Source organism: Rhinolophus sinicus, linkage group LG14 (assembly GCF_036562045.2).
Source record: "Rhinolophus sinicus isolate RSC01 linkage group LG14, ASM3656204v1, whole genome shotgun sequence".
NCBI lineage: Eukaryota > Metazoa > Chordata > Mammalia > Chiroptera > Rhinolophidae > Rhinolophus > Rhinolophus sinicus.
The window spans coordinates 26,300,801-26,322,289 of record NC_133763.1 but is presented as its reverse complement, the minus strand read 5'-3'; the positions used below and the strand labels follow the sequence as shown (position 1 = coordinate 26,322,289).

At 42.6% G+C, this 21,489-nt stretch overlaps 1 protein-coding gene across 10 annotated transcripts in view; it reads left to right on the top strand.

Moving 5' to 3' along the window:
- Positions 1-21,489, top strand: part of SNTG1 (syntrophin gamma 1) — an 813,791-nt gene that overhangs the window by 183,141 nt on the left and 609,161 nt on the right. Inside the window, exon 3 of one of the 10 annotated variants that reach the window (XM_074318421.1) lies at positions 10,452-10,544. The exons of the other annotated variants lie outside the window; for them this stretch is intronic. The gene's annotated coding sequence lies outside the window, so the exon portion shown is untranslated. The remainder of the gene's footprint in view (positions 1-10,451; positions 10,545-21,489) is intronic. 10 annotated transcript variants of the gene reach the window in all.

Here is a 21,489-nt window from a genome sequence, read left to right as displayed (position 1 = left end):
CAGAAACTCAATCAAAGAAAAACATGAGCATTTCACGAAAGAGATTGAAATCTTAAAAAAGAACCAAATAGAATTTCTGGAGATGAAGAACTCAATAGAAGAAATTAAGAATGAAATAACCAGCTTATGTAGTAGAGTTGACCAGATGGAGCAAAGAATCAGTGACATCGAAGATAGAAACCTGGAAATGACACAAATAGAAGAAGAGAGAGACTTGAGACTTAAAAGAAATGAAAGAAATCTACAAGAACTTTCTGACTCCATCAGAAAGAGCAATATAAGAATAATGGGCATACCAGAAGGAGAAGAAAGAGAGAAGGGAACAGAGAATATATTCAAACAAATTGTCGATGAGAACTTCCCAAATTTGTGGACAGAACTGGACCCTCGAATCCAAGAAGGAAATAGAACACCTAGTTACCACAATCCCAACAGACCTTCTCCAAGGCACATTGTATTGAAGCTGTCTAAAATCAACGACAAAGAAAGAATCCTCAAGGCAGCCAGGGAAAAGAAGACGGTAACTTACAAAGGAAAGCCCATTAGATTATCATCAGATTTTTCAGCAGAAACTCTACAAGCCGGGAGGGAGTGGAACCAAATATTCAAACTATTGCAAGAGAGAAACCATGAGCCAAGAATAATATATCCAGCAAAGATATCCTTTAAATATGAAGGAGGAATAAAGACCTTTCCAGACATACAGAAGCTGAGGGAATTTTCTAATACAAGACCTGCACTACAAGAAATACTAAAGGAGGCTATTCGACCACCATCAACAGGGACAATTTGTGGCAACCACAACACAAAAAGGGGGACAGTAAAGGCCTGAACCGGAATATGGCAATGGAGAAAGTAAGCGTGCTGAAGAAAATGGAATACTCTAAATATCAAACTTTCTTTTACATAAACTTAAGGGTAACCACTCAAAATAAATCCAGAATTGAAATATATACTGAAATAAAAAAAGAAACAGAGGGAAACATCATAGAATACCACCACACAGAAATAATAGACAACAACAAAAAGGCAAAGAAACAATGGAGACACAGCCTTACCAGAAAACTAAAGATAGAATGACAGGAAATCCTCACATATCAATAATCACCCTAAATGTAAATGGACTGAACTCACCAATAAAAAGGCACAGAGTAGCAGATTGGATCAAAAACTAAACCCAACCATATGCTGTCTCCAAGAGACACATCTCAGCTACAAGGACAAGCATAGACTCAAAGTGAAAGGGTGGAAATTGACACTCCAAGCAAATGGTACCCAGAGAAAATCAGGTGTAGCCATAATGATATCAGATGAAACAGACTTCAAGGTGAAAAAGATAACAAGAGACAAAGATGGACATTTCATAATGGTGAAGGGACTGTACAACAAGAAGACATAACAGTCATCAATATTTATGCCCCCAATCAGGGAGCACCGAAATACACCAAGCAACTACTAACAGAACTAAAGGGAGAAATTGACCAAAACACAATTATACTAGGGGACTTAAATACATCATTGACAGCTATGGATAGATCATCCAAACAGAAAATAAATAACGAAATAGTAGCCCTAAATGACACATTAGATGAAATGGACATAATTGACATTTATAGAGCACTTCATCCTAAAACATCAGACTATACATTCTTTTCTAGTGTACATGGAACATTCTCAAGGATAGACCATATATTGGGACATAAAATCAGTCTCAACAAATTTAAGAAGATTGAAATCATACCATGCATATTCTCTGATCACAAGGCTTTGAAATTGGATATCAACTGTAAAAAGAAAGCGGGAAAAAACACAAATACATGGAGATTAAACAACATACTTTTAAAGAAGGACTGGGTCAAAGAAGAAATTAGAGGAGAGATCAAAAGATACATAGAAACAAATGACAATGAAAATACATCCTACCAAAATTTTTGGGATGCAGCGAAAGCAGTTTTAAGAGGGAAATTTATCTCATTACAGGCCTATCTCAAGAAACAAGAAAACTCCCAAATAAATAACCTCATGTTACACCTTAAAGAACTAGAAAAGAAGAACAAGTGAAACCCAAGGTCAGCAGAAGAAAGGAAATAACAAAAATTAGAGTAGAACTAAATGAAATAGAGAACAAAAAGACAATAGAAAAAATTAATGTGACAAAGAGCTGGTTCTTTGAAAAGATTAACAAAATTGACAAACCCTTGGCTAGACTTACTAAGATAAAAAGAGAGAAGACACTGATTAACAAAATCAGAAATGTAAAAGGGGTAGATATCACGGACACCACAGAAATACAAAGGATCATCCAAGAATACTATGAAGGACTATATGCCACCAAATTCAACAACCTAGAAGAAATGGACAAGTTCTCAGAAACATATAGCCTTCCAAGGCTGAACCATGAAGAACTGGAAAATCTAAACAGACCGATCACCAGTAACGAAATTGAATCAGTCATCCAAAACCTTCCCAAAAGCAAAAGCCCAGGACCAGATGGCTTCACTAGTGAATTCTACCAAACCTTCAAAGAGGATCTAATACCAATTCTGCACAAACTCTTCCAAAAAATTGAAGAAGAGACAGTACTCCCTAACTCATTTTATGAGGCCAACATTACCCTGATACCAAAACCTGGTAAGGACAGCACAAAAAAGAAAACTACAGACCAATATCTCTAATGAATACCGATGCAAAAATCCTAAATAAAATTCTAGCAAATCGAATACAACAATGCATTAAAAGATTATTCATCACGACCAAGTGGGGTTCATCCCCGGGGCACAAGGATGGTTCAACATACGCAAATCCATCAATGTGATACATCACATAAACAAAATAAAGGACAAAAATCATATGATTATATCAATTGATGCAGAAAAAGCATTTGACAAGATACAACATCCATTTATGATTAAAACACTTAATAAAATGGGTATAGAAGGAAAATACCTTAACATAATAAAGGCCATATATGACAAGCCCTCTGCTAATCTCATAATTAATGGAGAAAAACTGAAGCCCTTTGCTCTACGTTCAGGAACACGACAGGGATGTCCCCTATCACCTCTGCTTTTCAACATAGTGTTGGAAGTCCTTGCCAGAGCAATCAGGCAAGAGAAAGAAATAAAAGGCATCCAAAATGGGAATGAAGAAGTTAAATTATCACTCTTTGCAGATGACATGATGCTATATATAGAAAACCCTAAAGACTCCACCAAAAAGCTATTAGAAACAATCAACGAATACAGTAAAGTTGCCGGCTACAAAATCAATGCACAAAAGTCCATTGCATTCCTATATACTAACAATGAAATCTCAGAGAAAGAAATACAAAAAACAATTCCTTTTGCAATTGCAACAAAAAGAATAAAATACCTAGGAATAAACTTAACCAAGGATGTGAAAGACCTATATGCTGAAAACTATAAGACATTTTTGAAAGAAATTGAAGAAGACACAAAGAAATGGAAAGACATTCCGTGCTCATGGATTGGAAGAATCAACATAGTTAAAATGGCCATATACCCAAAGCGATATACAGATTCAATGCAATCCCCATCAAAATCCCAATGGCATATTTTAAAGAAATAGAACAAAAAATCATCAGATTTGTTTGGAACCACAAAAGACCCCAAATAGCCAAAGCGATCTTAAGAAAAAAGAACAATAATGGAGGTATCACACTTCCTGACTTTGGCTTGTACTACAGGGCTACAATAATCAAAACAGCATGGTATTGGCAGAAAAACAGACACATAGACCAATGGAATAGAATTGAGAACCCAGAAATAAAACCACATAAATATGGACAGATAATTTTTGACAAAGAAGCTAAAAACATACAATGGAGCAAAGACAGCCTCTTCAATAAACGGTGCTGGGAGAATTGGATAGCCACGTGCAAAAGAATGAAACTGGACTGCTATTTGTCACCATGTACCAAAGTTAATTCAAAATGGATCAAAGACTTAAGCATAAGACCTGACACAATAAACTGCATAGAAGAAAACATAGGTACTAAACTTATGGACCTTGGGTTCACAGAGCATTTTATGAACTTGACTCCAAAGGCAATGGAAGTAAAAGCTAAAATAAACGAATGGGACTATATGAAACTTAAAAGCTTCTGCACAGCAAAAGAAACCATTGACAAAATAAAGAGGCCACCAACTGAATGGGAGAAGATTTTTGCAAACAGTGCCTCCGATAAGTGGCTTGTATCCAGAATATACAAGGAACTCATGCAACTCAACAATAAAAAAACAAACAACCCAATTGAAAAATGGGCAGAGGACTTGAAGAGACATTTCTCCAAAGAGGACATACAAATGGCAAATAGACATATGAAAAAATGCTCAACATCACTAATCATCAGAGAAATGCAAATCAAAACCACAATGAGATATCTCCTCACCCCAGTCAGAATGGCGATCATCAACAAGACAAATAGTAACAAATGTTGGAGAGGCTGTGGAGAAAAAGGAACCCTCATACACTGTTGGTGGGTATGCAGACTGGTGCAGCCGTTATGGAAGGCAGTGTGGAGGTTCCTCAAAGAATTACGAATAGAATTGCCATATGACCCAGCAATCCCTCTCCTGGGTATCTACCCAAAAAATCTGAAAACATTTAGAGATAAAGACATGTGTGATCCAATGTTCATTGCAGCTTTGTTTACGGTGGCCAAGACATGGAAATAACCAAAATGTCCTTCGATAGATGAATGGATAAAGAAGTTGTGGTATATATACACAGTGGAATACTATTCGGCAGTAAGAAAAGATGATATAGGAACATTTGTGACAACATGGATGGATCTTGAGAGAGTAATGCTGAGCGAAACAAGTCAGTCAGAAAAAGCAGAGAAACATGTGATTTCACTGATATGTGTATATAAACCAAAAACAACAAAAGAACAAGACAAACAAATGAGAAACAGAAACTCATAGACACAGACAATAGTTTAGTGGTTGCCAGAGGGTAAGGGGGGTGGGGGGTGGGGGTGGGAGATGAGGGTAAGGGGGATCGAATATATGGTGATGGAAGGAGAAGTGACTCTGGGTGATGAACACACAATGGGATTTATAGATGATGTAACACAGAATTGTACACCTGAAATCTATGTAATTTTACTAACAATTGTCACCCCAATAAATTTATTAAAAAAAAAAATAAAGTGAGATACATTTATTGTAGATAATTGAAAAATACAGAAAGATGAATAAAAGATCATTTGAAATCTCAAAAAAAAAAAAAAAAAGCTCAAATTAACATTAGAAGATATAAACTCTAGTCCTGACTGGTAGTAAGAAAGTGATCTGGGCATGTCATCCATCCTCTGTGCTCCAATTCCTTGTACTCAAAGTAATTGGTCTATGATGTAATTGCCTGTGACCAAGCTTATTCAAAGCACAGAATTTTAGTTTAAAAGGAATCAAGTATCAGTCATCCAACCTTAGTCCTGAGGGCAAGTAAAATATGCCATCATGCAGCATAAAATAGTAGTATTAAGTATTTACTGTGCTTATGGCACATTTAAGTACATTCACATATCTTTTAATTTACTCCTTTATGAGACGTGCATCATTTTTATCCCTATCCTACAGTAAAAAATACAATATGGGCAGATATTAATATCTTCCAATTTCTATTTCACTAAAATTTAGGATGTTGGATTCCAGATTCCATGGTCTGAAACATTATAACAAACACTGTCTGGTATTATACACTACACAAATGACTTTTTTTCTATTTAATGTAATACCATGAAGCAGGATTTACTCATTTGTAGAATAAGAAGATTGGATTAGATTATGCCTCCTAAATCAGTTTTAGCGTTCCTTCTTCCTGACTTCTCACTGCCTCTGGCTTTTCCCCAACTCCACCCTCAGTTATATTATTTATGAGATTCTTAACATGTCTTTTGGTTTTCTTTGCTTGTATAATAACTTTTAAGAATCATTGACTTAGTGTAGGAAAGGACTTTAAACATGTAGGACCAAATTCTTACCCACTTCCATATCCTCAATTATTGCCCACCTCATTCTGACTTTATAAATTTATAAGAAATTTGAACATATATCCTCTTAGTATGCACTTAGAATGCCCATTGGAGGCATGCTTACATGAAGTTTTATGTTTTAAAACCTATCTCTCACTGTAATTGGTTAGACTAGTTTGTTAGTATGTCAGAAATGTTTTATTTTAAACTCAATTTCTATGAGCATTTAGTTTTGAAGCTTATGGTAACTGTTGCTCTTATTTCTACACTAATGCAGAAGTCATACGAGTATTCCATAACTTTCTAAGTTTTATTCTGTTCATTCTGAAAATTTACATATGACTCAACCTGATCATATCATTAGCAGGATAATCTTCAGAATTATGAAAGATAGTCATAAACTACTTCAGCATTTTAAGTTTAGTGGAAAAATTTGTGTTTCCTTTACAGAAAACCTGTGGTTTTGAACACTTAGAATATTTTTTTATGCTAATACTCATTTTCTCAGTGGAGAATAGCATAAAGAATATTATACTTCATAATATTATCATAATGCTTAATATTGTAAAACACTTTTTAATAATACTGGAAACAACATATTGTATTCTTTCTTGTTAATAAAGTTTAATCACTTAGCTGAATGAGAACCATTGCTTGTCGTTGTTTCACATATGCATAAAAATATTCAAATCTCTTTCTAGACATTATTTCCAGAGTATGCACACAATTTGGATGTGTTGTAATATAAAAACAATTTAACTTCAAAACAGATACAATATATTGTTATAAGTTTAGAGGCTAAAATGATATTCCATTATATCATAAAATACACAGGCTAAGTTAATTTATATTGTATGATCAAAATGCATGTAATTCTTCAGATTTTCTACATTATGGAAAAATAAAACAGGGAGGATTATTCCTTGTCTGAAACTGATTTATAACATCTGTATATGACATATTTCCCTTCATTTTCCTCAAAGAGAATATAAAATGTAAGATATATGACTAACACACAGGAAAACACTGTATCTCAGAATGAACTGGTAAATAGCTACGGATGGGAGTAAGGCATAATGCCAGCCCTCATGCTTCTGAGCAAAATAATTTTCACTGGATTTTTGTTTGAATTTTAGAATTTATTTTTTTAAAATGATTTTAAAAAATACTTCAATTTACCATGGAAGATACAGCTCTCATTAAATCTCCAGGGAGCAACTATAGTTGCTTTCTGTAAGTCACTGTTTAATTATTTTCTGTGTTGCCCCCAGACCATAAGAATGTTTACCAATAAGTTAAAAGTCTCAGGAACTAAGAGGAAGGTAACATTTTCTGCATTCATTTTTATTATCTTTTTAAATATCAGGTCGGAAATCAGGTTCTGTTTTGATTTTCCCTCACAACCTAATAAGTACTGGTTAGATTTGTAATTAGCAAAACTGGGTCATGTCAAGTGCAGAGTGACTTGGCAACAGCTAGGTGAATGTTGGTATTTGTCGCAAGTGCCTGTAAGGCAGTCGCCACATTTCAGTTTCTTCCTGAAAGTCAAGGGGACATTGACCCCTCAGCAGGGCTCCACATTCCTGCGTGGTACTCATGACATGAGTGGGGACAAACTCCCGGCACACAGGTTCCGATAGAGTGAGTAACACAGCTTTATTTGGGAACCAATGTCCCTCCAGAGACCAATGCTCTCGTAAGCACAGAAGGTTATATAGAATAGAAGAGAATTTAATGATGAACCAAGTCCCAGAGTCAATTGAGGTGGAGAAGGTCCATGGTCTGGGAGAGATGACTGGGCCCACGACGGGTCTGAGGCAAGCTGGTCTTGCAAGGAAGAACTTCGGAGAGTCCCGGAGTATCGGGGCTTGCCACTTGCAGAGGATTCTGTCAGATAGTGTCTGGCTCAGAGCCTTGTGAGGGTCTTAGCTGAGCACCCAGCTAGACTACTCATGGCATTGCTCTGGAATTCTGCTTTTATCCTCTTTTCCTTGGACTTGTTTACTTCTTCGGTGATAACCAAAAGTGGTTTGCCAGGAGTTGTTTATCTCTTAGGTGATAGCTAGATGTTTTTTGCCAGGAGATTTTTACCTCTTAGATGAAAACAAGAAGTTGTTTTGGTGAGGTGTTTATCACTCAATTTTGTTATGCTCAGTTTCAACCAAAAACATCATTTTTACTTCACTCTTATCAGTCTCAAACATATGAGGCCATAGCCCTGTCCCTACTAGTAAACAACTTGTTTTGCGAACCTCAATCCAACATATATAATACATTTTATATGCTCTATATATGCCATACCCTGATTTCTGAAATGTTATAAAGAAAACATTGAGGAAATCACAATTATTGTGTTTTAGCGAAAAGTTTACCTGTGCAACAGGTGCATTTTATATATTTCAGCAAATACCATCCAAAAATAATACATATCATAAAAAGCAAAATTTCTTTAAGTCCACTCCAAACATTTCCAATGACAAAATTCCAGGTATTGCGAAAGAAATACAAGGGTTATATGTACTCCATGAGCAAGAAAAGTGTGTAGGCACAGGGATCTCTTAATGAGTCCCCAAAAGGAACAAGGTGTACTTAATTCAGTGGCTATGCCTTCCTTGGATAACCCTGCATTCATGGTATAAACCAATGCCTGTATTTTGGTTGTATGTGCCTCCAATGCCTAGAGGTGTTTAATGGTGTCATCATGAGTGGTCTTTAGGGCATCCAAATTTTGATGAATAGCTTCCTTGATTGTAATGGAAATAATCCAAGGAACTGGTTTTCTAGTATCTGCCACCATGGGTTTGTTAGTAGAAGTCATGTAACTATAACCATTAAAAGTAATATTAATGACATTCAAAACATGTATGCAAGCTGTAAAAGTTCAATTGTTATCTGACACGACTGAGTGATTAAAATATAATAAATGAGATATGTTGCGTGTACACAAAATCCACGCGCCATCACCCAAGCTCTTTACCAGTGTTGGGGTTTCAGTTTGTAGCATAGGAATATCAGACAAGGTAACTTCTACAGGATGCATAGTGAAGTAAATAGATGAAGTGAAAGGATGAACAAGATCTCTAGGAAGGTAATAACCTTGTAGATAAAAGGGTATTTCAAGGGGAACAAAGGTTCATCCCTGAATTGTGACAGGTGTAGCATAAGAGTTATAGAAAGTACTGAAGCTGTATCTATTAGTTCTATTAGATTGATCTGACATTCACCGTTGGCTGTACAGACAGATGGCCTGGAATAATCCATTTCTAACAGAGAAGAAGTGCTCCAAGAGTTAGTAGATGCAATACCATAATTGAGGAGTCTCTGAATGTCAGCATAGGCAAGCTGCAGCAAAGTGTACATTTTATCAGTGTCCTCTTCTCTGGTTTTCTAAGTAGTGGGATCTTAAAAAAAATTGCTTTCACTGCTCATGTTGTTCTTGTAGTATATGTAATGTTATTGCTCTCCTCATAATCTTCATAATCCTCATCATGATAACCATCATAAACATCCTCCTCCTCTTCTCCAGGTACCGACCAAAAGTTATAGATTAAATTGGGAAAGCCCTTGTAAGAGTCCAGTATTGATTGGAAGCATGTAGAATTAGGGCTGAGACTATATGATTTAATTTGGGTAATATCAATATCTATGCCAAAAGATGTGTCATTATATTGTGTAGAGCCTTTGTGAATTTTAAAAGTTTCTGCATCCTCTAGGTCTTCTAAGTATACTGAAAAGTGAGATGTTATATTATTAAAATCCTGATTTAATGTACAATAATCCAATTGTGTACATTCTATCAGTGTATCCTTGCAAATTTGGACATCTTGTCTTTGTGGTGTTTGGTGTGTAAATTCTCTCCATCCCCTGGCAGTCTGCAGTCTTTACAGTATAACCTGCGTGCACCTGTCCTGTATCTGACAGATAGCAATAGGATTGAACCTTGAGCCATGATAGGATCTGTGCTCCTCTGTTAAAATACGTACTGAAAAGCCTAGAAGTATTACACAGAATGTATTCAGGAATATGTTCCTCTAATCCTGGTGCTGGAAGGAGAGTGGCATCTGTGAGTATCCTATATGTTGCTCTTACAGGTGGTAATAAAGTAAGGGGAGATGGAGCTTCAGTATGAATTGTAGCAGAGATTGTGTTATTAATAGGGTCTATACCTGCGAGTATAAGGAGGGTGGATAGAAGTTTCTGAAAGCATGTGTTCTAACAGTGGAACTGCATAATGACTAGGAGTAGGTAATTCAGGTCTAGCAAGCAAAATTTCAGGGTTATATTTTCTCCGATGCTTAAGAAGCAACGGACAAATACATGTACCATATATACTAAAGCCAAGCGAATCCTATATTTCCATATTCAGTTTGATGTCTAGCCAAAAGCTGTGTGCTTCAACAAACTTGTATCAGTAAGTCCTTATGTTCTTTCATTAAGGTCCCATTCCTTACAGGCGTGAGAAGATCAAATCTATGCATCCAAGAAGAGTCTTCCTGCGGTCCTCATCTAGAGCCACAATGTTTCCAGAAGACACAAGATATAATTGGTAAACTTTACAGTCAGCCTCTGCAGTGGTGTTATCCTGACAGCAATTTCTAGTCCCACAAATGGTGTAGTGTCCGATCAAAATATGGCTGTATAGATTAGGATCAAATAAACAAGAAAGCTGAAAACTATGCAAGTGAATCTGCAAGGTGAAATCATTTGTGATAGTGGTAAAGTTAATTAGGGTTTGATTTGTAATTCCTGTAATCCCCTTCTAATCTCCCTATTATTTGTTCTTCTACCCAAAATGTAGTTTCTCAGATTCCTAGTTGTCGTGCAGAATGGCCTGCAGGGTCTCAGCTCCCGCTCCCCACATAAGAACGCAGAACACGGTGAGGCCAAAAAGGAACACCCACGGAGCCATAGGTAGGGTAATCACACCACTATAGTCTCACTGGAAGCTGGATTCACATGACGTGCAACCTGCTGTCCATTTTTCTGCCAACCGACCGACTTGCAATCGCCTCTCTGCAATCCGCAATCCACACTCCGCCACTTGCTAGCTCAGCCACCATCTTCTTGCTAGCCCCCATTGTTCTGCTAGTGTAGCCACGGCAGTTATATTAGTGGCCAATGGCTCACTGGTTACAGCTGAGGGCCAACTTGCCACAACTGATGGCCATCCAATCACAGTTGATGGCCATTTACTACCTGAACCAGCATCTTTCCACGTAAGGCCGAGAGCCTGGAAACTGCACTCCTGGCTCTGTCCCACACTAGTTATAATTTCATCTTCTGTCCAATGTTTTGGTTCTAAAGGTCCAACACATTGTCTGGTTTTGGCATTCCTATGTGTGTTAAAAAATTGAATCCTCCTAGTTAAATATTTCTGTGTCTCTGTAAAAGTGTCTAATAGTAGTCTAATGATAATAGTTTGCCGTGAGCCTGGTGTCATGAGGGGTCTCTGGTCCCGCTCCCCGTATAAGAACACAGGATATGGTGACTGTGGGGACAGAGCCCCAGAGAGCAGTTTCCAGGCTCTCGGCCTCACATAGAAAGGTGATGGCTCAGGTAGCAGATGGTCATCAGCTGTGACTAGTTGGCCATCGGCTGTTACCGGTTAGCCATTAGCCACTGATATAACTGCCGCGGCTAAACTAGCGAAGTGGTGGTATAGTGGTGTGGCGGAGTGTGGATTACAGATTGTAGGGAGGCGGATTGCAGCTAGCAAGTGGGGTTGGTTGGCAGAGACAAGTGGACAGTGTGTTGCGGATCGTGTGGCTCCTGCCTCCTGTGTGTCCAACCCAGCCGCCAGCGAGACTCTAGTGGTATGACTCCCCTATCTATGTCTCCGTGGGTGTTCCTTTTTGGCCTCACCATATCCTGCGTTCTTATGTGGAGAGTGGGACTAGAGACCCCACATATCACCCCGCATGACAATGAGGCCAAAAAGGAACACCCACAGAGCCATAGATAGGTGTGTCATACCACTAGAGTCTCGCTGGCAGCTGGGTTGGACACACAGGAAACAATAGCCACAGGATCCGCAATCTGCCATCCACTTCTCTGCCAACCAACCCACCCCTAGCCTAGCCACGGCCATTATATTAGTGGCTAATGGCTAACTGGTTACTGCTGATGGCCAACTAGTCACAGCTGATGGCCATCTACTACCCAAGCCAGCACCTTTCCACTGAGTTCGAGAGCCTGGAATCTGCTCTCTGGGACTCTGGCCCCACACTGGGTTAAGTGATTTTCTAAAGTTTAAAGCAATTTATAGATTATATTTGTGTTCTTCAGATTTTCTATAGGTGTTGTGGGAACAGAGCCCCAGAGAGCAGTTTCCAGGTTCTTGGCCTCACATGGAAAGGTGCCGGCTCAGGTATTAGATGGCCGTCAGCTGTGGCTAGTTGGCCATCAGCTGTAACCCTTGAACCATTGGCCACTAATATAAATGCCGCGGCTGTGCCGGGGAGTGGGAGTCGAGGAGAGTCGGTCGAGTGGCAGAAAAGCAGACAGCGGGTCGCACGTCGTGTGAATCCAGCCTCCAGTGAGACTATAGCGGTATGACTCCCCTACCTATGGCTCCGTGGGTGTTCCTTTTTGGTCTAGCCACATCCTGCATTCTTATGTGGGGAGAAGAAGCAGAGACCCCGCAGGTCGCCCTGCATGACACATGGCGCAGCGAGCAGAGTATGGTGTCGGCTGAAACTCTCCGGAATGTACTGGAGCAGTTTACACGTATAAAAGCTCAGTTTCATAAGCAGGGTATGGTGCTGGCCAAAACCTACCGAAGCATGGTGGAGCGGTTTGTGCGTGTGAGGGCCCAGCTTCGGGAGGCCCATGAGGAGCGACACCGGGAACAGGAGGAGTGGTCTGCTTGGGAGACTCAAGCCTCCAGCTGGCACATCACCCTCTTGGCCATAGAAGGCGTTGTCCTCCTTTTGTTGATCTGCTGCGGCCTTGGGCTCCAAGGGTTGTGGACATCTTACATGGAGGCCTCCACCCACTCAGACACCTGGCACGGTGAGCAAGATTCTGACCAGGTAGGAATGGCGTCTGACTCTGGGCAGGAGGACGTGTGGCCCCCACACAGTGTGTGGTGCCTGGTGGCCACTGTTCTCAGGAGTTGGACCCCCAAGGAAAGGTGGGAGGACATGGACGGCTCTCCGGCCAGCATGGAGAGGGCCCTGCAGGCTCTGGCTGAGCGGTTGCTGGAGGAGGAAAAGGCTACAGTCGGCCGCATGGGCTGGATGTTCCTCACGGCCTTGAGTCTCAACATGGAAAATACACTTAAGGAAATGGCCCAGGTGCCAGACCAGGTGTCCCAGGTGGAGGTGCTGGAAGCTTGGGTCCGCCTGTTAGAACAGGGGCCTGTGGGGGCAGAGCCCCAGAAAGTAGTTTCCAGGCTCTCGGCCTCGCATAGACAGGTGCTGGCTCAGGTAGTAAATGGCCAACTGTGATTGCATGGCCATCAGCTGTGGCTAGTTGGCCGTCAGCTGTAACCAGTGAGCCATTGGCCACTAATATAACTGCTGCGGCTACGAAGGAGAGCCGAGGAGAGTGGAGGAGAGTGAAAGAGAGTCTTCGGTGGGTTGCAGACAAAACGGACAGAAGGTCGCACGTCCAGTGAACCCAGCCTCCAGTGAGACCGTAGTGGTATGACTCCCCTACCTATGGCTCCGTGGGTGTTCCTTTTTGGCCTCACCATATCCTGCGTTCTTGTATGGGGAGCGGGACCAGAGACCCCGAATGACACCCTGCATGACAGGGCCCCAAGGTGGAGACTCTGAGGCAGAGGCAGAGGAAGCGAGTGGAGACAATGTAGTTCCCAACCCCCAAGCCTGGCCAATCTTGAAGCAAAGGGTAAAACGTGAGTAACCTTTTGGATCCGGGGGCATTGCTGCCGGCAATCCAGCTGTGAATGAGTTCACAACCTACATCCCTTACACTCCCACTGAGTTGCAGGAGCTGGGGAGGTGGTACAGACAGCGCCCTGGAGATCCAGTCTTGGCTTGGCTACTACGTTTATGGAATGAGGGAGCAGACAACATTCTCTGCTCCGCAGGCAAGATGGAAAAGTTAGCCTTCGTGACAGTGCATCCGTCCCTGTGACAAAGGTTACAGAACTGCCATAGGTTGGCCCACGACCAGGGCAACCATTCTCTAATGCAGTGGCTCACTGCTGCAGTACACACATTATGGGGACAAGCTGGCGAGCTGCCAGACACTGTCAGTAAATGGCAGTCATATACGGAACTTACTCAAATCATCTGTGAAATGTGTATGAGACATGCTATGTTCAACACTAATATGTGGGGGCCGGATGACGAGCTTTTACAGCCAGCATGAGAGATCTGGTTTTGGATACTGCACCTGCGAGTGCTTTTGGATCCTTGGTTGCTATTCTTACACCATATGTGGGGCGACGGATCCATGAAGTTACAACTGCCATGGCCACCCTAGGGAATGTTGAAAGCCGGAGGTGAAGGAATTTAAGACAGGAGGTCCGCGCAGTTGATACCTGGAAGCCCAAACCAAAGGTAAAGGGGCGAGGTCGTGGGCCTCAGAGAGTAACACGCACACAGATGTGGCGTGATCTCATGGCAGCAGGGGTCGATAGGAAGAAAATAGACTGACAACCCAATGCACTCCTGCTGGAACTTTGGAAACAGTTGCATCCGGAACAGCAATTCCGGAGAAGCCTAAAGGAGAAGTCTGGGAAAGTGCAACCCGTGTCCCTTCTGGACTTCATGCGGCCGCTTGAGGCCGACTCCTTTCAGCTTGATTAGGGGTGGGGCCAAGGTACCCAGTTAGAGGGGACGAGCAGGGACCAGAGGCCCCATGTGGACCTGTCCATACATTGGTCCCCTTCTAATATGCAGAGGGTTTTGGCCCTAGTTGACACTGGCGCCGACTGCAGTCTTGTTTATGGGAACCCAAAACTGTTCCCCGGACCAGAAATCTGCATTGATGGCTATGGGGGAAAGACTGTGACTGTGAAATCCATTTCCTTACCACTGGGTATAGGAAGGCTTCCCCCTTGTACCGTCAAAGTTTATGTCTCCCCCGTTCCAGAGTATATTCTAGGGGTGGATGTGCTACATGGCCTCAGCTTACAGACGTCGGTAGGAGAGTTCCGTCTCCGGATCTGGGTGGTGAAAGCGGCGACACGCGGGCATGCTCACCACCCTCCTCAAGTGTTGCCACAGCCCCGGCTCATGGTTACAGTGTGACAGTACCGCCTGCCAGGAGGACAGGAGGAGATTGGTCGTACAGTATTGGAATTGGAGAAGGCACATATTGTAAGGCCAATGCACAGTCCCTTTAACTCCCCAGTATGGCCTGTCAAGAAGCCAGATGGGACCTGGTGAATGACTGTGGACTACAGGGAGTTAAGTAAGGTGACACCACCCTTGCACGCTGTAGTGCCTTCAATTCATGATTTGATGGATCGTCTGACTGTCCACCTGGGAATGTATCACTATGTAGTGGACTTGGCCAATGCTTTTTTCTCCATTGATAATGCATCTGAGTGTCAAGAGCAGTTTGCTTTTACTTGGGATGGGTGACAGTGGACTTTTCAAGTCCTTCTGCAAGGACACTTGCATAGCCGCACTATCTGCCACAGGCTTGTGGCACAGGATTTGTCACAGTGGGATCACCCATCCTCTGTGTCCTTGTTTCATTATATCGATGATATTTTATTAACATCAGATTCTCTGTCTGATTTAGAGTAAGCAGCTCCCTCTCTTCTCTGCCACCTGAAGTCACGCGGTTGGGCGGTGAATGAGGAAAAGATCCAAGGCCCTGGCTTATTTGTCAAGTTTTTGGGTGTTGTGTGGTCGGGTAAGACAAAGGTCATACCTGAGGCGATTATTGATAAGATACAAGCCTTTCCCCGGCCGACCAAGGTCTCCCAACTGCAGACGTATTTGGGTCTGCTAGGATATTGGAGGGCGGTTGTACCTCATTTAGCACAAATGGCAAGGCCCTTGTACAATATGATAAAAAAGGGGGCCTCCTGGGATTGTACAGAGGCTATAGAGCAAGGCTTCATTGCCACGAAACGGGCAGTGCAGCAGGCACAGGCTGTGCAAGTAGTGGACCCCGGCCACCAATTTGAACTTCATGTTCACGTAACCCAAGACGGGTACAGATGGGGCCTCTGGCAACGGCAGGAGCATCTCCGGTTGCCAGTGGGATTTGGTCCCAATTATGGAAGGGAGCAGAAGTCCACTACTCTCTAATAGAGAAACAGCTGGCTGCAGTGTATGCAGCCCTAGTGGCCACAGAAGCCATCACAGGAACGGCACGGGTGTTGGTTCAAACAATCTATCCAGTCCAGGGGTGGGTCCGTACGTGGACCCAGGGACCCAAAACGGGGGTGGCACAGGCCACCACCCTCGCCAAGTGGGGAGCCTACTTGGAGCAATGTAGCACCCTTAGTTCAAGCCCTTTGAGCAGAGAGCTACAACAGGTCCTGGGGCCTGTGGAGCTTGTAGCCCAGGCTGAGCCAAGCGCTCTGCCTAGAGGGGAGGACTTGGAGCCCTTGCCCTACAAAGGACAGTCCCCAGTACCTGAGGATGCCTGGTTTACTGATGGTTCTAGCCGAGGGGCTGCAGCTGTTTGGACGGCTATTGGTGTGCAACCCAAAACAGACACTATTTGGATTGATACTGGGACCAGCCGGAGTAGCCAGTGGGCTGAGATACGGGCTGTGGGGATGATAATCAGCCACGAGCCCGGGCCCCTAGTTATTTGTACTGACAGCTGGGCGGTGTTCCGGGGCCTAACATTGTGGCTCCCTACATGGAAACACCAAAACTGGTTGGTAGGACACCGTGCACTGTGGAGTCAAGTCATGTGGCAGGACCTCTGGGACCTAGGACAGAGAAAGGAGGTGACCCTAATGCATGTCACAGGTCACTCCCCATTAGTGTCCCAGGTGATGATGAAGCAGATGCCCTAGCATGGTTAGAATGGGCTCCTGTCACTGATGTGGCCCATTGGCTGCATAGGAAATTGCAGCACGCTGGAAGCCGAACCATGTGGCAGGTGAGCAGAGGCTGGAGTCTGCCTTTGAAATGGCAGGAGATAGCAGATACCTACTATGACTGTGCTGTTTTTGCCCAGGACAGCCCCCAAAGGCGGAGGCTCCCATGGGAGACACAGCAGATTACGCGAGGGAGGGTGCCCCTCACTCACTGGCAAGTGGATTACATTGGACCCCTGCCTAAGGCCAGCAATGCTATATACACATTTACAGCAGTGGACAGTGCTACAGGGTTGATGTTTGCTTTGCCGTGTCTGGCTGCAGATCAGCGGCATAGAGTGGTCACTCTTACCCGGCTGTGTGCCCTCTATGGTAGCCCCCAAGTATTGAAAGTGACAGGAGTACCCATTTTATGGGGTGGGAAGTGCAGCGCTGGGCTGCCAGGATGGACGTGCAATGGTTGTTTCATGCTCCATATAACCCGCAAGCAGCTGACATGATTGAACTCTATAATGGCCTTTTGAAGCAAGGTCTCTGCGTGTCAAAGTATCCGCCCACGATGGGTGACTGGGACTCATGTCTATGGGACATCCTGAGAGTCCTGAATGAGAGACCACGGAAGGGAAGGCCTGTACCATTAGAAGCTCTGCTACATGGAACGGCCGCTCCCATTCAACCACAAGTTACCACCAGTGAGACTCTGTACCACCTGTGAGCCCGCTGGTGGCTAGGTTGGAGGCACAGGAAGCAGGAGCCATATGATCCACAACCCACCATCCATTTGTCTCTGCCAACCAACCTCACTTTCTAACTGCAATCTGCCTGTCTGCAATCCAGAATCCACACTCCGCTCTTGCTAGCCCAGCCACCATCTTCTTGCTAGCCCCCATTTTCTGCTAGTGTAGCGACGGTAGTTATATTAGTGGCCAATGGCTCACTGGTTACAGCTGACTGCCAACTAGTCACAGCTGATGACCATCCAGTCACAGTTGATGGCCATTTACTACCCGAGTGAGCACCTTTCCACATGAGGGCGAGAGCCTGGAAACTGCATTCCTGGCTCTGTCCCCACTTATATATTTCACTAAGCACACCAAAGATAAAAAAACTGGCTGTTTTACTTTCTCAAATTCCATTGCCCTAGTTTGTCTGTTAGGTAGCCTTACCGCTACATAAGTGCATATGCATCAGTATCTATTGCATAGCCTATGTCCTAAATTATACAGGTGGGATATCCCCTCCTGAGGGCCCCATGACCTGATAATGTTTTGGGGGTTTGCTGAAAGGGTGTATTTGAGGCACATGCTATCCCCTCCAGTAGACATATTCACGAAGGAAAAAGGTAATTGTGTGGACAGACCCAGGAGTGCAGTTTCCAGGCTCTCGGCCTCACGTGGAAAGGTGCTGGCTCATGTAGTAAATGGCCATCAACTGTGACTGAATGGCCATCAGCTGTGGCTAGTTGGCCGTCAGCTTTAACCAGTGAACCATTGGCCAATAATATAACTGCCGTAGCTGTGGTAGCAGAAAATGGGAGCTAGCAAGAAGATGGTGGCTGAACTAGCAAGAGCAGATTGCAGAGAGATGGATGCCACTAGCGAAAGTATATACTAGTATGACTCCCCTATCTATGGCTCCATGGGTGTTCCTTTTAGGCCTCACCGTGTCCTGCATTCTTATGTGGGGAGCGGGAGCTGAGAACCCACATGACACCCTGCATCACATATTCCCTCGTCCATCAGGGATCATATCCTGTGGGGAGTTTATTTTTATGATCCTTAATGGTGACTTTATAAGGAAATTTACAAGGTTTGTTGTCAATTGGCAAATCGACAATGTCTGGTGAACAATTTAAATAGGAGTGAGGTGGCTCACAACCAAGTCTTTCCCTTTGATTTAAATGGAAACCTACAACATCCAGTGCAAATTGAAAAGAAGATTGTTGCTCTAGTAATTTTAGTTCCTTTTTTTAAAAGTCCATTGAATCTTTCAATATTGCCTGAAGCAGTGCGATTATAAAGCAAATGATATCGCCATTGAATTTCTAAAAGTTGTGCCAATTTTTTAGTTGCTGTGGAGGTAAAATGTGATCCTTGATCACTTTCAATAATCTTAGGTGGTCCATAGAAACACCATCGAAGAGTTTCTCTTTGCGCTGCCTTTGATGTGGGTTTGTGACAGGCTAATGAAATTCCTATGCCAGAGAATTTATCCATCAAGGTGCATTCTTTTTTTTGGGCATACGAATGTGTTAATGGTCCAATAAAATCAATTTGACAAAGAAAATTAAAGTGTGTATAGATGTATTATCACGTGGTTCTTTATATTTATATCTGTCACTAAATGTTTTGCAATCAAAACATGTAGAAATAATATGCTTAATGCATTGTCATGGAATTTGTAAACCATTTAGTCAGCCAATTATAATGGGAATGTGTTCCTTAATGCCTAAATGCCTATGTGGTTGTGTTTTGGGGTCTAAGGATTGTGTTTTGTCTGGTTCATTAGGATGCTTAAATGCTCCAGTTGTATCATAGTCTTGATATTTAATAGGACATTAGGTGTGTCTCTTTGGGGTAGATAATGAATCCTTAGATTCTACCCTTAGCTCTGATTCTTTGGTGAGAGAGTCTGCAATGTTATAGCATTCATCTGGTGTTTCACCCTTTCTGTGTGTTGATACATGTGTAACTAAGATTTTAATCTGTTCAGCTAATAAACTTAGTTCTTTCCTGTAATCCCTGGACCAGACTTCTCTGCCATTAATTTTGAAATCTGTGTTTTTCCATCTTTGTGACCAAATTGTAATTCCATTAGCAACTGTCCAGGAGTCAGTAAAAATTCTGACCATAGGTTGCTTTTCTTGTACTGAGTGTCTCACTGCCAACACCACAGCTATGAGCTTTGCATGTTGAGCAGAACTTGTTCTTTGAGAACCACGACATCCTCTGGCCTGAAAGCTGCTGCTGTCCATGCAGTCATGCCCTTAGTTACCAATGCTGAGCCCTCTGTGAATCAGATGTTGTATAAGACAGGAGACCAGGATAAGCTCCATTTTCCTATTGAGACATGGATTTGCTCATCCCTCGGACCAAGGTCCGGCAAGTCTATCTCTGCCTTGTAAATCTCCTCTGTGAGAAGACTAGCTTGCCCTCTCAGGGCAGTATCCCCGCCTTGTATATACCATTTCAGGCTAGCAACCACTGGTCACATTGGACGCTCATTGTTTCTTCTGGTGACAGCTTAGTCCATTGTAGGAGAGGTACTGTGGTTCGAACAGTGAGCTTGGTGTTGCCTGTGAGAGGCTCAGTTGATTTTAAAACCTCATATAAGAGCCAGATGGATTGCTCAAATTTAGTATATTTATTAGGGAAGTATGGAAGTCACTTGGTCCAGAAACCACATGGTTTGAACAGTCTGTCACCCTTTCTTTGGTCCATAGAGACCATGCGCCATGATCACCTGTCTGTACTAGTTCCAAACGCAAGTCATCGCCTTGTGAAAGGTTATAACATAGTCTTTTAACCGCTGAAAAGCTTTCTCCTGTTCTCAGTCCCCCCAAAATTTTCTGCCTTCCTAGTTATTTTGTACAATGGTGCCAGCAATGCTCCCATATGAGGAATGTGTTGTCTGCGATAGCCAAACAATCCTATCAGCCTCTGAGCCTGTATCTTATCCTTGGTGCTGTTAGAGCTTTAATTTTGTCAGTTGCTGAATGTGGTGCTTGTCTGTCTTGTGAATTCCATGTTATGCCTAAAAATTTAACAGTTGTTGCGGGACCTGAGGTCTTTTCCTCATTTATGGTCCATCCTTTTGATCTTAAGTCCTATATAGGCATAGGAGTTAATTGGGTTCCTATCATAATTATGTATAGTGAGAGGAGTTTTATATGCTTTGGAGAGTGTACCTCCAAGCCCTTCAATATTGCAGGATGGGAATAGTCCCAAATTTCTGCTATTTGTTTGATTCAACAGAGTAACCTGTGAGCCTGTACCACCTGAGGGTGTGAAAAAATTTCTGTACATAACTTTATATAAGGTCTATTATCCCTGGGTCGACCATGGGTGTTAGCTATGTCAACCTGGGGGTTTACCTGTTTTTTGAACAGAATTTCTGAGTTTATTGTAACTGTGATTGTTGGTCATCTCTAGGATTCCATCTAGGATTCCTGTTAAGAGGTTGTCTTAGGGGTTGTGTATTTCTCCTAGACTTATTTTGAAAATTAGGGCTCCGGTAAGAATTACCCTGAAAATTGGAATTCTGCTGTGGATTCCCTGAAAAGGTATTTACCTGCTGATTTCTTGGAGTCCAGTTTCTTGGAGACCATCTCCTGAACATATTAATAATGGTTCCTGGTTTTGGGAAAAATCTGCTGTTCCAGAACCTGTTAAGTGTCTGCCTAGGGTTGTCTTGTTTCCTGGTTTGTTGCTGTGGCATAAAGCTTCTGCTGGGATTCCTGATTTGTTCATTGAATGTAAATTTTGGAATGCCATGGAGTTCCTCTGCCAGT